General features: G+C 34.5%; 1 long non-coding RNA gene across 1 annotated transcript; it reads left to right on the forward strand.

Annotated features, from left to right (window-relative positions):
* The first annotated feature begins 13,319 nt into the window (after positions 1-13,319).
* Positions 13,320-15,015, forward strand: LOC132278928 (uncharacterized). The gene is made up of 2 exons (XR_009471171.1): positions 13,320-13,424; positions 14,780-15,015. It is a non-coding gene; the product is annotated as an uncharacterized LOC132278928 (long non-coding RNA).
* The last annotated feature ends 2,941 nt before the right edge of the window (positions 15,016-17,956 follow it).

A 17,956-nucleotide genomic window follows, 5' to 3' on the forward strand; every position in this document is an offset into this window, starting at 1 on the left:
ATTTACATGTGTCATATCAGTTGTGAATTGAATGACCTACTAGAATTTCAGAATGGATTTGTTAAACATATATCAGACCACTACACAGATGGATGGTATTGTATATTAGGAGGAGTACGGACTTTATATATATATTGTATGGTGCCGTGGAATGAGCGCGTATATCGCCTAGGATGGATAACTGGACATAGGTGATGTTCCCTGGTAGGTCTAGGTACTCATGTCCACCTTAGGGTGCGTATTTGCATGTTGCCTTCTATTCAGGTTGAGACAAACCTACTGGACTAGCGAGCGTCCTATAGTGTGTACTATATACTTATATGGACTACTCTAGATATTGTTGAGTCTTCCTAGGATGTATCTGTGTATCGGATTACTGTTTGGATTGTAGTAGATCAGGACTTGCATGTGGGCCTGACCCACTTCTTTATTTTTCAGGTGTTCGTCAGTTCCAGGGTTAGAGCTTGGACATGCAGAGCAGATACAGCTATTCATTCCTCCGATTATGTAGGAACCTTCTCTATGTTAGCTTTGGATTTTATTTTTATTATTTCAGTATCTTTTGGAGAATTTCAATAAGGGGTCCAATGGATGGATTCCCGAGTTATAAACTTATGGAGTTTTGGATTGTTTTGGATTTCAATATTTATATCTTAAGGATTTTCAGTTAGCACTCTTCCAGCTTATTATTTTTATTTCTTATTTTATCTTGTATTCTGTGTTTGATTACATATTAATTGTTTGATATCCCTCGGGTTTGGGCCTGGGCCTGATCAATCCGTGTCTCGGATCCGAGGGGTATCACACAATCGATCCAAAATATCTTCGATCGATCAGAGTTCAATCAATCTCACTTTTCTTCAATCGATCAGAGTTCGATCGATCTTACTTTTCTCCGATCGATCTCACTTGGCAGATTTTCAACATCAGCCTTCTTTTGCTCCAAATCAGCCTCCTTTTGCTCCAAATTCTCAACAAGACTTAGTTTGACTCCAAAAAGGCCTTAAGAAACCATTTTTAGCCTGTTTTAACATTATTGACGTGAAATAGACAAAAACATGAAATTAGATTAAAACGAAAAAATAAAATAGAAAAAGATTCTAGAAAACTCGAGCTTAAGAGGTTTAAATGCGCACTTTTTAACACTCATCACAAAAAAAAAAAAAAAAAAAAAAAAAAAAAACAGATTAAAAAACAAAAACATGCATTGATCATTAATCAAAATCTTTCAAGTCCACACATTTCTGGAAATTTTTAGAAAATTTCTAGAAATATTTATGAATGCAAATAATTGACTCCAGAGAATATTTAATATGTTTCAACTCTCAGAAAATAATCACAACATAAAATTTAACTTGTAAATATTGTAGAAACATTTAGAAATTAATTTAGCAAGTTCATGTGTGTGTGTGAAATCCAATCTCATCAATTTTCAATCAATTTTTAACAAATCATTGTCTAAATCATATGGATTGAAAAGTATCAAGATAAGATTGTCTTTGAGCAAATTTTCTAAGCAAGGTGGCTTTTGATAAGTGCTTAAATGTTGCACATTTCAGCACCTAAGTTAGGGTATTTTAGTCCTTACATCTATCTTACTTTCATGTTTTAGTCATAATTTATATTTATGTGTATTTCAGGGTAATAAAGTTCAAACGGGTTTAAATCGGTCAATTACCGTAATTTTCGGAGTCAAGCAAAAACAATCAAAAAAAGCTTAGAAAATGGCAAAAAGAAACCGCAGCACATTATTCGTATAGTGTGCTTATCCTTCAAAAGCGGTCAATTCTACCTTTTTCCAGGCCTTTAATGATGTTCCCAATGATCAAGAAGCAAACCGATTAGCCCGGGGCCAAAATAGAGTTAAACGGGGCTGAAAAGAGATTTCTAGCACTGGGGGATCGATCCCCCACTATTGGCAGAAAAGTGCAAAAAAAATACTCCCTGGGGATCGATCCCCAATGCTGGGGGATCGATCCCCCAACCCTGGCAGCATTGCGGGATTTAGCTTTTACTTGGCTACGGGATTTTTTTGTTAGGGCTTATTTTGTGAACTATGGGCCTCCAATAATGTGGGAATTAAAGGAAAAACAAAGACCCATTGTAGAAAAGAATATTATTATTTTTATTATTTTAGTTTTTATGTTTCTGTAATAGATATATCGTTCTCTCTGGAAAAAGCGAAAAGAAGAAAAAGCTAGGGTTTTGAGAAATATTCAAGGAAGAAGAAGAAGGAGCCAACGATGGGGATTGGGCTTGTTGACACTATGATCATCTCCTCCATGAGCTAGTTCTTCACCTAGGCCTTGAATGAGCCCTAAGTTCATGTAACCTAAACCTTTGTATTTCTTTTCTTGGGGAATTAATATGTTGTAATTAACTGTATGACCTTGTGATTTCTTTATATACACATGCTTGATTTGACAAATTAGGGCTTGTATTGATAAATTCTTCCATTAAAATCTCTAGTTGATTGTATGTCTATATATGATTAATTAGGTATTTTAGTCTTCAATAGATGATTAAAAATTAATTCTTCCATTGATTCTATATGAAAATTGCATGTCTATGTGTGATTGATTTAGAATTATACTCTACACTAGATACTTCTTTTAGTTATGTTTAGTGATGGCTATAGCATGATACTTAGTTGATACAATTGTCAATTAATTTGATGGATAAAGGGTTAATCTTGATGGGTTGTTCTACAAATTAACTTATTGTCATTAGTTAACTGTAGTAAAGTAGGCAATTTGTGCTTGATTATGTTAATCCATACTTCTAATTACAATTAGTATTATCTTCTTGAATGATATGTGCTCTTATCGAATACATTTGTGAATGTGTATGGTGGGTTATGACGTAGTCTTGAATAGGTTCTACACTTTAGTTTAATTGTCATTAGGTAGACAATTCATTCTTGATATTGATAATCTATGCCTACAATTGTGATTTGTGATGATAATGTGACTATATCTATAATTACACTAATGAATTCCCCATTAATTGAAAGCAAATGGTTAATTGCATGTGCATAGTGGTGAATCCTAACCCTAAGACTCTCTTCCTATTTCTTTAATTCTTAGTATAATTTAATTTAATTTACTTGCAATGTTATTTCCATTTCCATGCTTTCAATTGAACTCTAGTTTAATTATTCACCAAAATCTTTTTCTCTTAAACTCTCTCTCTCTATTTCTCTCTTTCACAATCTAATTAACTTTAAAACCAAGTTTAATCCCAACACGAGTTCAATCCATTGGGACGATCCCTACTCACTTCATACTCCATAGTATAAGTGTTTAGTAGTTTTATAAATTTTAAAATATGAAGCCCATTTGACATTATTTCTAAACCTAAAGTGTTGTGTATTATTTTGTACACACGCTCGGGTCGCATCAGCTTTCACTCTAAAGAGTCGATAACAATTCCCCAATTCAACTTGTCTTCACCTTCCTTTTTACTCAATTAGTTTCTTTTCAAAGTCTAATGGGAGATTTCGATCAAATCTCAATAGGTAGCATTTTTCTTAACAAAGAATTCAGCAAATTCAAAATTTTCTTTTCTTTTTATACTAAATATTTTTATTTATTTATTTATTTTTTAGATAAGAACTTTTATAGCTTTTGTGATCTATATCATAGTCAACAATTCAAAGATTTTCAATCAAATTTTTTTTTTTCTTCTCAGAGATAGATTAGTGCACAGAAACTATGAACTTAAGAGATTTAAATCTAAAAATCTCCTAATCAATGCAAATTATCTTTCATTGTATAGATTACAAGTCAAGAATCTATTTTTATCAAATTATTATGTGTCTTAATTTGCATTTAAAGATAGATTATAAACTCATTCTGTAATAATTTTCAAACATGTATCATAAAGAATATGATCAATAACTCATTACCTAAACCAAACCCTAACAAGTTATCCAATGGTAACAAAATTTTGAATTAAGCACAAACCATGAGCACTGAATATTCTAGGATTCAGTTTGAAAGTAAAGTCTATTTGGAAACTAGTTCCAAGGACTCAATAAGGTAAAGAACAAATCCAACATTTTCAACATACTATGTGGGGAATTCAACCAATAATACATGTGATAATCCATAATAGGTAGGAACACATCATATCCTTGTATGAAATGATCACCCAATGAGACATTTACTTACCATGTGAGACAAGCTCATCTTAAATCTGTGAAACAACTATATCCTATTACACAATGCACTAATTCTATACGCATGGTATGATCACTCTCCTAGACTTCATTTACATATACACACGTATCCAAAACAATTACAATCTAATTCTAATCTAGTAGAATTTTATAAGAATCTAATAATATGGGTTACACAGTCCTCTAACAACCCCTTCCTTACAAAGAAATTGATACTCAAATAGTGAGAACATGTAAAAACTCCAAATACACAAAATCACATCGGAATAATAACTCGAATGAAACTCTAATACTTAATGAATCTATACATATATCGACATAAAGAGTTGAATAATGCACTGATAATTAAAGAAATGATGATTTAGACTAATAAAGTAAGATTAAACTTCCCTGTTTGATTACAACTCAACCACCGTTTCCAATTTTGCTCTGTACAAATTCTGTCCAAATTCATAACTATCGATCAACAACCATTTATATAAATGACTATATAACACTATATAACAGTAGTATCAAAATGATTGCCTGATAATTCTCCTTGATTGTAAAACATTCAAGTTATAATCTCTCTGTAACTTATCATTTGCAAAAACAATGAATAGTTTCTCATAAAACCCTCATGTTCTAGACTAAATCTTACTTGATAATCTTTTGGTTAGAGGAAATAGGTAACTTACCTTAATAGTAGGCTTATAACGTGTCACTATGGTCAATATCCTAATCCACTTTCAAAAATTCAATTTCAAAATCGGTATAATAATTGAATCCGAAACACGTCAAACATAACACAAACACGCTCTAATTATAACTAAAAAGCTACCACATCTATAATACTTCTATATGGACCTAAAAACATGATAAATTTAAAGTTCCACTATCCTAATCATATTATATAGATGGACATTTTTAACCACTAAACCACATGCATATATAAATATATATATATATATATATATATATATATATACATATATATATGACTATACGTACAAAAATTCAGGATGTTACACAAAGACCTCACTAAAAGGTCACCACAAAAGCCTAAATGCATAAGAAAATATAAATATACCAAAAGAGAAGAGAAAATCTCAACTCTAAACTGTAAAAAAACAAAAATCCCAAGTGAAAAGTATATAACAACTAAGGAACTAACCAAGACTGTCCACAAGTAGTGGGGCAAGCTTGCACAAAAAGACTCTACAAATCCCCATCACTTGCAATGAACTTAAGATCAGAATTCTTCTTTAAGTCAATGGAAGCAAACTTCAACGTGATACAAGACCTGATCGGGCAAATAATGTGTTGAGGGGAGTATGAAACATTCCGGAAAGCTTTTGCATTTTTGTCCATCCATATAAAGTAAATTGCAGCAAACCAGAGAAGCTTTTGTGTTATAAAATTGGCAGAATCCTAATGAGAAGAGCACCACAAGATCATGTCTGACCAAGAGCTAGGGAGTATATAGAAACGAACTGATGTGGCCCAATACAATTTAGACACATGTCCAAATTCTTAAAGTTTTTAATGATGGTTATTATCCAACTTTTTTTAGTTAAACACAAACCCCATTTTTTTTTCTTTCCATATTTAAAATTTTTAGAATCCCATTTTTAGCAAGACTCTCTTCCCCCCCGCCCCTCTCTCTCCCTACAAATCTCCATACCCAACCTCCATCTCAAACCCTAGTCTATCTACATTAATCAAATACTCAACTTTTATTCAATATGTAAAACAATATACAAACCAACAAAAACTTGTAAGTGACACAAAACTGCATCAATCGAAATTTACAGTATTCACAAACTTTTAATCTTTCTTTTTCATATTTTCCACCAATAAGAGAAAGGAAAAAAAAAAAAAAAACAACTATTAGCCCTTTCAATTGAAGGTGTTGGGAACTTGGGAAGGATGCAAAAGATCGATCTAACTCTGACCAAAAATAAATTTACGAGAAAAGCTAACTCTGATCAAGAAATTAATATATGAGAAAAGCTCTATTCAAATATATGTTAGCATTAAATTTTCATATAATATTTTAAGCTCCCATTCCTCCCTTATTCCCCTTGATATAGTACATTCTTTAAATAAATTTAGTAATTTTTCAATTTCAAATGGAGGTTGGGTATAGAAACAATTGTGATTCTTTTAGAAAGGACCAAAAAAAAAAAAAAAGAGATTGGGTTTAACCCGTAAAAAAATGGGTAGTGATTTATTTTAGAAATTTTAAAATTTTAAACATATGTATAAATTATATTGGGCCACATCAGCTAGGAGGATGAACTTTATCCTCTGAGAGGAGGACCCAAGTATTGTTCTTTATAAATTATATGTACAAAATTAAAATACCACAAAAGTTAATTTGTGGCAGCTGCCTCCACTTGTGTTACGTGGCTCCACTTGTGCAAAACTAGAGTCAATCCTAATAAGTTTGTGAAAGCCTATGGGGGCGTTTGACTTAGAATGGTTTTGTTTGTTAAAAATTGCAACAATTTTATAATTACATCATTTGTGTAATAATTTACATAATATACGTAACAATTTTATAATCAATAATTTTATATTATTTATAAAAAAATTACATTAAATTACTTGTGCAATAATAACCTTTTTATATATATGTTACAGTAAGATGTAGTTTTATTTTATTTTTTTTAGAATTTTAAGCAACTGCAGAAGTGTAATTGTAAAGTATACAGTATGCCTTAGGCCAAAACAAGCCCATAGTTAGACAACAACACACCCAAGGTAGGCATACAATTTGAAAGCCCTGAATCAAAGCAACAAATAACCGTAATTAACGGTTGATTAACTGTTAATGGGGTTATTAAAGCTCCAGTCCGGTGAGTCCCATTAGCAGCATTCCGGCCGTTTGGCTGGCGCAATTCAATCTGGTGGTCTTGGAGGAGGACGACAGCATGAAGGTGAGAGGTCCCATTCATAACAAATTCTTCGTGATGATAGGCAATCCTGAAATAATCCTAATCTTAGTATGGAACTGGTGGTGGAGCAGACATGGGGTAAGGATAGTTCTTCGTGATGCTTTATTTCCTCTAAAAATTCTATCGTTACGCTATTCACATGTATGGTAAACGATTGAAGAGAAACATACTTTGCATAGTAGATTTGTAACTGAGTTCCTCTTTCATTACATGCTGATCCATTGGATTAGGTTATCCCAATTTGTAATTGAGGTACAGAATCGAGCTTTAACCTTGATAAATCTCAATATTGGTGAGACAAAACAGTAATTGAAGAACAAATGCTCATGTGATTCTGGCTCAGCATGGCATAGGACACAGAGGTTCTCATAATGGGCCATTGATTTGTTGTCCAATGTAGGGAGCCTGGATTGCACTGCCAGCCAAAGGTTGAACTTCATACGATGGATTGCTAGTGATTTCCATACCAGATTGTGCCATTGCACTGAAGGTAGTTGACCTGTTATTTAAGTTGATATGTGTTTGAGGTTATATGTCCCTGTTGGTGATGATGTCCATAGTAATTTGTCACTTATTGATGAACATGGAGGATGTAGAGTGAGGAGTTCTAGGCTTGAAGATACAATACATTCTGGGAAATACCAAGATAAGTTTACTATAAAGCTCTCAACTACGATGTCAATACTGAATCCACCATCAGTGAGAATTTGGCTTGGAAATCTTGTGCTCAAAGGACCCCCTGGTGCCAAATTATCCCACCAGAAATAATTATGTCACTTCCATTACCAATTATATGCTTCATGAGGAGTCTTGTAGGGAATCTCAATTGTAGAATCTTTCTCTAACTCCATGAACATGGTTGTGGGGTCTTGAGAGTCCAAAAATACTTGATTAGGTGAGTTTTTCACCACCTAATCCATAATGTGTTTTTATCATCATTGTGCATGTGTCAATAAATCTTAGAATTTCAGCTTTATTTGAAATTTCCAAGTTAGGGATACCCAACCCCGCAGCCTCCTTAGGTCTATAAACCTAACCCCAAGTAACTTTAGCTCCTATGGTCTTCATTTCAAGACCTGACCAAAAGAAGGATCTTGGGATTTTGTTTAGCTTATTGATAACAAATTTTGGGAGAATGAAGATGATGGACCAGCAAATTTGGGTTAATGCAAGGACTGCCTTGATGAGTTGAAGCTTGCCTACATATAATAAGGATTTAGAAGACTAGTGAGTTATTCTATTAGTGATGTTCTCAATCAAAAGATTGCAATGAGATGCCTTTAGATTGGTGGATAACAATGGAACTCCAAGATAATTTACTGGTACAACACTAACACCAATGGCAAGTAAACTAGAAACGTTTCTCTTTGTATCTTGGTCAATTCCAAAGAAAAACACATTACTCTTTGATAAATTGACTTTAAGTCCGAATGTTGAGAAGAAGTGATCAAGAGCAGACTTAAGAATAGAGACAGAGGTGAAGCCTCCATGACACAAAAGTAAGAGATCTTCGGCAAATGATAGATGAGTAATTTTGAGTTATCTACACCTCAAATGATACTTGAAAGCATGAGCTCTTCCAACAAATTAAGTTGTTGATAATTGAAGGCAGTGTATCCATTACAATAACAAAAAGAAAGGGTAAGATAGGGTTACCTTGTCTTAGCCCTCTTTTGCCCTTGAAGAAGCCTTGAAACTCACAATTCAGTGCAATAATGAATGATGGTGATGAGATGCAAGCATGTACCAGTGAGATGAATTGTAACAACCCGGTCATTTGTCTTCCTTTCTTTTTTCTTGAAATTTTAAGAATGAATTTTTTTTCGTTTAATTTTCTTTTCTGAGCTCTATTTTGTATCACTTAGTGTCATCTCGAGTGCTCAGAATTGGTTTCTAAGACTCTTTCATGTGAATTGACGACTTCCTTTGAGGACCAAGTCATTTTCGCATTTTTCGTTTTTCGGACACTATGCACTATTTCGTCTTTTCCCTATTCTGTCATTTTCCCTATTTCGTCTTATCTCCGTTTGTCAGTTTTTGGCACAAACTCACTTCTCATGCTCGGAGTTGGTTTTTGACTTCACGTGCCTTCATCTTGAGTGGTTTCCTCCAAATATGTATCTTTACTTTTGCAAGAAAGTACTCTGGTTGCTCCCGGTGTCCATAGGGGCATAGATGCATAATTCTTCAGAATCTTTTTCATTTCTTGGGGTGTTTTTCATAAATATCTTTTGAAGATATTTTATTTCAGGGTCATCTAAGAAAATATCTTTTGGAAGATATTTTCATTCTGGGACAATTTCATAGTTAACCCTTTTTGTAGGGGCCATTGTGCAATTAACGAAAGTTATTGCAAAAATGTCTCGTCTGGAGCCTGAATCCTCGTACGGGATTCATTTTCACTTTTCGTTGACTCATAAATTCATAGAATTTCCTTCTGGTCATTTTTCTCCAGTTTCAGAGTTTTTGGACCCGGTTGCCGCTAAACTTGTTCGGGGCATAACTTTCTGCGGATTCGGTTTTCAACGCCGTTTCTTCCGTTGTTCATATTTTCCCGTTTTGAATCTTTTTTGTTCATGGAGTTTTGCTGTTTGAGCGCGTTTACTCAAAATCCACTTTTCCGGACCCGGCGGGGCCCTTTCGGGGCAGTTTTTGAGACTTACTATAAATAGAACACTTAAAGAAGAAAAATCAGATTTTAATCATCTTCCCCACCTCTCTTGGCCGGATCTCCTAGCAGCCATGGCTGCCACTTTCTCTCTCCTCCTTTGGTCCACTTTTCCTTGGTAGAAATCCTTCGGCCTTAGCATTTATTGCTTCCCTCGATGTGCTCTACCTTTTGCCCTTACTAGAATCCATTTCTGACGATTTTTCGAGTTCGGGTTTGGAGTCAAGTTGAGATTTTCATGGGGCTTCTTACGGATTCTTGTTCATGGTGTTGTCCCCGACAAAACCTAGGAGTTTCGTCGGATTCGGAGCCGTTTCAATTCGGTGGGGATTTGAGATTTTCATCTCAAATTGAGGTAGGGGGTGTTTTAGGTTATATTCTTGTTATCTTGTATGCTATTGATGTTTATACAACCCATATGCTCACTTTTGGTTCAAGATCTAGAAATTGATTTAAATGTGATTTAAATTCTACTTAATTGTACCATGCTTGTTTTCCAATTTTGACTTGACATATGGCATGACTATGACTTAATCCTTGATATATATTAATTTGAGATCATTTGAATAACCTTTGAAATCTAGAGATTTAGTAAATTTTAAATTAATTAAATTATACATGATGATAGCTTGCTCACTTTGTGAAATTGATATGATATTTGCAATCACCATGAAATGGACATTCACATATATTATTTTGAGAATTTTTGGACATCTTTGATTTCTAGAGAAAATAATTAATTAGCTGAATTAATTTCTACTTAGTATTCTAAAGAATTAGACTTGTATTGTGTTCTTAAATCAAGTTATGACATGTTGTATAACATATATTAAATTGGGATTAATTGCATAAGAATTGCAACTTTTAATTTATATTTAACTTTAGTGAAAGTTTAATTCACATGGTCTTAAATTAAAGAAAATAAACTTGTAATGTGATATTACATTAGTTGTTGGCATGTTTTCCAACATAGGTAAATTTGAGAGCATTTGGTTAAGTTTGAAAATCAAGAGATTTTAATTAAAAGAATTAATTAAAATCTATTTTGTGGTCCCATTAGCTTAATTAAGGTTTTAACTTGATATTTGTATTGGCCATGACTTGTTTACTAGTATATATTAATTTGGGACTAATTGAAGTTGTTTTAAAACCTTAGGATTTAAATTAGCATGATTTAATTAAAGTTTTACCTTATTGTTCTAACAACCTAATTGAGTTTTAAAATGGATATAGGTGATGACCTTGCCATGTCCTTTAATATGTGTTAAATTGAGGTTAATTAGAATTGAATCGGAATCTATAGAATTTAATTGTGTTTATCTATTTAAATTCTATCAATTTGCTCCATGATCTAGTTATGTTTTAGAAGTGGTTTCTATATTCAAATCATGGACTTAGACTTGTTGTATATTCATTTGGTTATGCTTTGAACATTGGATAACATAGTTGTTATGTTTGTGCTCATGAGAATATGTTTTCCTTATTGAATATATTGTTGCCTTGTGTAATGATTTGCACATTTCGTATTTAACATCATTCATGCATAGCGTGTAACGAATCGCACACTGAAGATTCGACATTCATCATATCATATTAGTTGTGAATTTAGAGCATGTATTGTATAGGTTTCCAAATTTGGTTGTACTTGGTAGATAGTTGATTATCTTGCATATTCCTGTTGATATATGCGTTGTTGCACAACTTGTTGATTTTGAAAACTTGGGGATGTCGTTGTTTGGTTATGGCTAGGACGTGGTTCTAGTATAAGGGATAGTACCTCTATATAGTCTAGTGCCCACATAGGGAGGTTACCCATGGGCTAGTAACCCTAAAGTAACTATGTTGTCGGTCTGATCTAGCGTGACATCTGAGTATCCACTTTGTTTGACTTCGCATTTCATTTTCAAGTTGATAACTAGATGATGTTGTAACTTGTTATTCCTTATTTGTCGTTCCATTTTAAGTTACATGATGTTAACTTTGCGAAATTGTGCTTTATGCGTTGTATTGGAAGTTCCAATGTTGGTTAAATTGCATCAATATTGAAAATTGTGTTTTGACGTTCTAACAAAGCTTATGATTGATCCTATTGATTCATTTAGAACTTAGACGTTAGGTGGCATGAACCACCACTGTTATTTTGTGCTTTAGATTCTAAGTTGATGGTTTTGAGAACTTATACCTTGTTGCATTGTATAACATGCTTTTTTGTTGTTGAATTGCATGGATAATGTGATTCTTGTTAACTTGTATTCAAATATGCTTTTGTCATGTTATATGGATTACTCTAGACCTAGTTCAATTGTATTGAAAATGCAATTCATGTTAATCTATGCTCAAGCATTCTTCTTGTCGTGTTCTTTAGATTATCCCAACCATGATTCGTTTCATACACGTATGTATATCATGATTCTTGTTGCTTAGACTCTAAGGTAGCTTAGGATGCTCCCTGAGTCTCATTTGGACATAGACGTTAGGTGGCATGAGCCCCTTTAACATGTTTCACCTTAAGGTGATAAATTTGTAAAATGCTAGGTCGATGCATGGTCATCTCCTACGAGTAGCTTTATGTTACTCACTGTAATACCCCTAATTTTTGAAAGGATAGTCTCGGTAATTTGTTTAATTGTTTTCTGTTTATTAATTATTTTTGGTTCATTAATTTGTTTAATTGTTTTCTGTTCAGTGTTATTTGACATTAATTTGTTTAATTGTTTTCTGTTCAGTGTTATTTGAATTAATTAGTTAGTTTATTTGTTTTTTGGGGTTAATTAATTATTTTCATTCTTTACATTAATTGGAATTTTTTATTTGTTTCTTTACTTGAATTAGTAGTTAACTTGGAATTTTTATTGTTAAATTAGTAATTACATGTTTTAATTTGTGACTAGGTAAAACAGTGTGGTTAGGGTTTTAGTTCTGTTTAGGTTTAGGGTTGTTTAAGGAGCCGACAAGGTTTATAACCTAGGTTGAGTTTATGGGCCTCGTTTCAGACTGTAGGTATAATTGGACTTAGGGTTTTGGTTGCCTATAAATATATAAGATAAGTCTGCTTAGGGAACAAAATAATACAACCAAAACACGTCTGTGGAATTAGAAACGAGGAACAGAGGAAGTTGCAGTAGGAGTCGCCGGCGAGTGTAGACGACAACGTAGAGATTTTAACAAAAATCTCACAAGGCAAGTTCTAACCTTACTCTCTCCCTTATACTCGTGTTCTTTGCATACTCAATGGTTCCAGGATGAACTACAAGTTTAAAAATAAAAGACGTTATCTGTTTATTGGTGGAGTGTAACTGAAACTGATTTTTGGTTTAAAACTTGTAAACTGTTTAACCTTGAACTGTCTTATGTAATTCATGGTTTAATCCATATTAGTAGCATAATAAGGACTGAGTTAAGGACTGGAATCTTCTAGGATTAAGTGAAACTCTCTGTAAACCTCTACTGTGAAGTGTCGGAGGCGTAAACGGCGACCGGAGAGGAAAACACGAAGAAGAGGAGGGAGAGAGCCGGCTCCCATTGGATTGGAGCCGGCTCCCCTTGGACTGGAGGCGGCTCCAATGGTCTAGGAGCCGGCTCCAGGGCCATTGGAGGCGGCTCCAATATTCTGGAGCCGGCTCCCGGTTGTTTATGCGTGAGTTTTGATTTTGTGGGTTGTTTTTTTCAAATTTTTTTCGGTGATTAGGCTTCCTAGTGATTGTTTTAATGTGTTTATTGGTGAATGAATACTATAATGGGTGATTTAGGAGTGGTCTAGGGTAAACATAAATATGCAAAGACCAGATTATATAAAATTGGACACAAAGCGTTAACCATTAGGATTACATGGAGTTAATTACGAAGGTCTTGTAGACTGTGTAGATTTGGAGTTTCTAATTTCTTAATTATATTAGAAATTTTCTGTGAGAGCTTGTCCACTCGAATTATATGTTCATGACAATAGAAACTATGCTAAAAATTTATATTTCACTGAAAATTAGTTGATGATTAAATTTAACGGTTGGTGCGGCAAGTTGTTGGACAGGAAACGATAAGTATAATAGATTACTTATATTTATTCTGCATGCTATGGATGTGAGTGGGAAAATATCTATTTAGGCTCTGTTAATTCTGTGGAAACTGGGAATAGGTTATCATTATAAAGAAAGCCCTGTATGATCAAATTATGGATTCTGAATTGGCTTACTTAAGCATGTTTGTTAATCTGTTCTAACATGTTTAGTTTGGACTGTTGGTATTGACATTTATATGGTCATTATTTTGTCCACTGTGCATGTAAATAAGCATGTTGATTATCTATTTCAAGATGCATAGTAAGGAGTAGTGGACATTGATATTTATATTTTCAATGTGAATCAATTATTGGTATTTTTAAGAATGGTTGCTAATGCATTCTATTATGTTTAGTATGGAATTGTTGATATTGTTGTTATAATTATCGATGCTTTATCAACTATTGGACGGATTGGATTGTATGTACCGGTATGGGACGGTGACATACTGGGTTGGATTAGCTCAAATTGCTAAGTCCTACCTATTTTGGAGTAAGGGCACGGGTTATAAACTACAATCCTCCTTATATATATAAGTCGGTACGGTTGACTACGCCGAGTGACTTACTGGATTTCTGGTGGATGGATAGAAACGGAGTTTAGATATATTTTTATGTTACCGTGTCATGAGCTTGAGTCTCAGGGTCGACGGTTAGGGTGCGTATATGCAGTTGGATGTGTAGCTGACTGTGAAGGTTGAGGTATACCTTGTTTAGGTTTAGGTACTCATACCCACTCAGGTGCGTATTGTGTGATGCCTTCTATCCAGGTTGAGACCCCCTTCATGGCCTAGCGAGAGTCCAGTAGTGTGGATATATTTATGTACGGATTATTAGTTATTGTTGAACTATTTAGTATGTACATGCGTATCGAGTCTCTGCTTGGATTGTAGTAGGTTAGAACTTGTTCGTGGGCCTGACCCACTCCTATTTTTCAGGTGTACGTCAGTTCCAGGCTTGAGCTTGTTCGTGCAGAGCAGAGACGATCTTCCATTCTACCGAAGATGTAGGGTTTCTTTCCAGATCTTGGATTTGGGTTTTATCTTTTATTTTACTTTCATTTAGTGTGAGACTTTTATTAGGGGTCCACTAGAGATGGATTCCCGAGTTGTTCAAATTATGGATATTTGGTTTATCAAATTTAAGTATTTAATTATTTAAGGATTATCTTTTAGTTTCTTTTCAGCTTTAAACTTTCATTTCTTAATTCATTTTGTATTCTGTGTTCGCTATAAAATATTAATTGTTTGATACTCCCTCGGGTTTGGGCCTGGGCCTGATCAACCCGTGTCTCGGATCCGAGGGGTATCACACTCACCCCTACGATACTAGGGCATATTTCAGGTACAAGAATCAAAGTTGAGGTCTTCATTATGCTTAGATGGTTTGTGGACTTAGAGACTTCCATTTTCGTGAAGGTTGGCTCGGAATGCCAATTGTAGTCTTATATGTCAAAATATGTATATTTGATTCCATGTATGTAATGTGTACTCAAGTACACTTCTTTCAATGTATTTGATATGTATGAGATGAGCCCGGAGGCCAATGACATGTATATTGTATTCTATGCAACTTTTTAACTTCATGAAATGTTGTGAAAATTTTGAAAAATCGCAAGTCATTGCTTCACCATGGTTACAGCGGGTGTGGGAATTCCATTCTCATTCTTTCATAGGGTTTCATTAATCTTGTATGAAGTGTGGCCAAGGGCCAAACGGTCAATTGACTCCATTTTGTATTTTTGGATTCCATGTTTTCCATTCCAAGTCCATTTTTGCCTTTTTGCCAGTTGGGAGGTCGGATTTTGCATCGGCTATGTTTTTAAGCCATGGACCATTGTAGCGCATCTAAATAGATAAGTTACGTTTCCGTGCATAGTCGTTTTCGGGCAAAACCTCATCGTTTGTGTTTTGAGCCTCCAACGGACTCATTTTGCGTTTTTGTTGCATATTCTGATCTAGGGTATTCTAGACTTTTCAATTCAGTTTTATTTCCCTCTTGCAACATGGTTGAATAGAAAACATGATTTTAGGGGAGGTTTCTTTTTTGTGTTTTTCCAGAAAATGTCGTCTTGGCATCGGAAATCGCATCCGAAGTTCAGCTCTCAGTTTTTAAATTTAGCAGCTTTTTGAACCCTCTGGACCAGTTTTCTTGGGAGGGCATTTTGGGCATTTCACAGCAAATTTTTTTTGATTTTTCTCAAAAGTCACATAGAAAACTCAATTTTGAGGGGGGTTTCTTCTTTGATTTTTTCCATAAAATGTCATCTAGGCCCTCAAATTTTTATTTTTTTTTTCTGAAAAACCCCTGCTGCCAGGTTTTTGGGTCGCACCCTTACTGCCCCTTCACATCTAAACGTTTAGATGGGGCTTCGTAACAGGTTAGATGAGTGTGGGAAGCATTTTTGTCATTGTTTTTGGCCTTCTAACCGGTTAGATAGGCCATCTAACCGGTTAGATGTTCATGGGTTGCCTCTTTTGGACCGTTTTGCCCCTTCTTCTTCCGTTAGCCATATCTTCTTTATCCGGACTCCGAATCAAGCAATTTTTGAGTCTAAGTTCATTGATTTTTCATTGTCTTTCCAATGGTCTGCCCGGTGGTACCCACTTTTAAGCTGGAAATGACAATTTTGCCCCTAGGTTCAATCTTGTTTGTTTTTGAAACGTTGCTTCCCCATTTGATTCCTTTGGGTTCCGTGACCTCGTTGAAGGTCATAATGGTGTCTTAGAGCCATGTTGTATCTCTAGAGACCATTGGTTTGTCTTTTGCTTCCGCACTTCGGATCCGTTATCGGGTCATCTTTCGGTTTGTCACTGACGCACCGGGTTGAAAAACTTGGGCCGTTACATGAATTTGGGGGGAAAGTTGAGGAGTGTAAGGCAGGAAGTGATGAAATCTCATTTCACTGAATCAAATGCCTTCCCCAGGTCAATTTTAATGGCATATCTTGCTGGAGTAGAATCCTTGTGATACCCCCTTAGTTACTCATGGCCAGAAAGATGGGGTTAGTAATCTTCCTCCCTTAAATGAAAGCTAATTGAGATGAGTCAATGATGTGTGGGAGTGAGTTTTGTAGCTTTGATGCTAGTAGCTTAATTTGTAATGCACTTATAGATTGTATTGCAACATGATATTGGCCTGTAGTTATGTATGGAGGTTGGATTCTAACATTTATGAACCAGGGATATGTATGTGTTAGCTTCTAAGAGTAGTTTCCTATTTCTGAAGAACTTAGAGATGGCATTAGTGACAGATCTACCAGCAATACCCCATACTAAAAAAAAAAAAAAAAAAAAAAAAAAAAAAATCATTAAAACCATTTGGGCCTTATGCTTTGTCTCTGTTGAGGTTGAACATACACATTTGAATGTCCTGGTTTAAAGGGATTTCCTCGAAGTAACTATGCAGGTGAAGGGGGACTTGCTTAATGATGAATGGTTGAAGATCAGATAGAGAATGTGTTGCAGGAGGTGACCATCCAAGTAATCTTTGAAAATATGGGTTACCACTTCATGCATAATCATCTCCATATCCTCAATAACATGACCAACATCAGAGGTGAGGGAAATTATCTTGTTCTTGTTATTTTTGGATGAAAAGAATTTATGGAAATATGATGAGTTGCAATCACCCAATCTCAACCAGGTCATTCTTGATTTCTGTCTCAGTTTATCTTCCTGGATCTTGGCCAATCTGAGGTACTCCTTGATGGTGCATCTCTCTGACTGTCTTAGATCAATGTCAGATGGTGAGTTATTAGGATGCAGTGTGTTGCACTAATAATTTACATGCACCATAGGACTAAGGCACATAACCCTCCACAAGAGGGATCCGAAAATTGATGGTTGAGATTCAAATGGGGACAAAATGAATGTATAAATTATTATTGTTATTTTTGAAAAAAAATGTATAAATAATTGGTCTAGGAAAAAAATGTATAAATTATTTGTCTAGGAAAAATATGTATAAATTATTTGTGAAGACTAAACAAATAAATTAAAAATAATAATTAAATACTATGAATCAATTTTGGGTTTTTGCTGTGGAAAGCTAAATTTATATGCACTTAGGTTCTCTAATGTAACCCATACTAGAATTTGGAGGGCTGAAAGAGA

Source organism: Cornus florida, unplaced genomic scaffold, assembly GCF_030987335.1.
Source record: "Cornus florida cultivar Cherokee Brave unplaced genomic scaffold, ASM3098733v1 CherokeeBrave_3.0.0_Hap2_Chr10, whole genome shotgun sequence".
Taxonomy (NCBI): Eukaryota; Viridiplantae; Streptophyta; class Magnoliopsida; order Cornales; family Cornaceae; genus Cornus; species Cornus florida.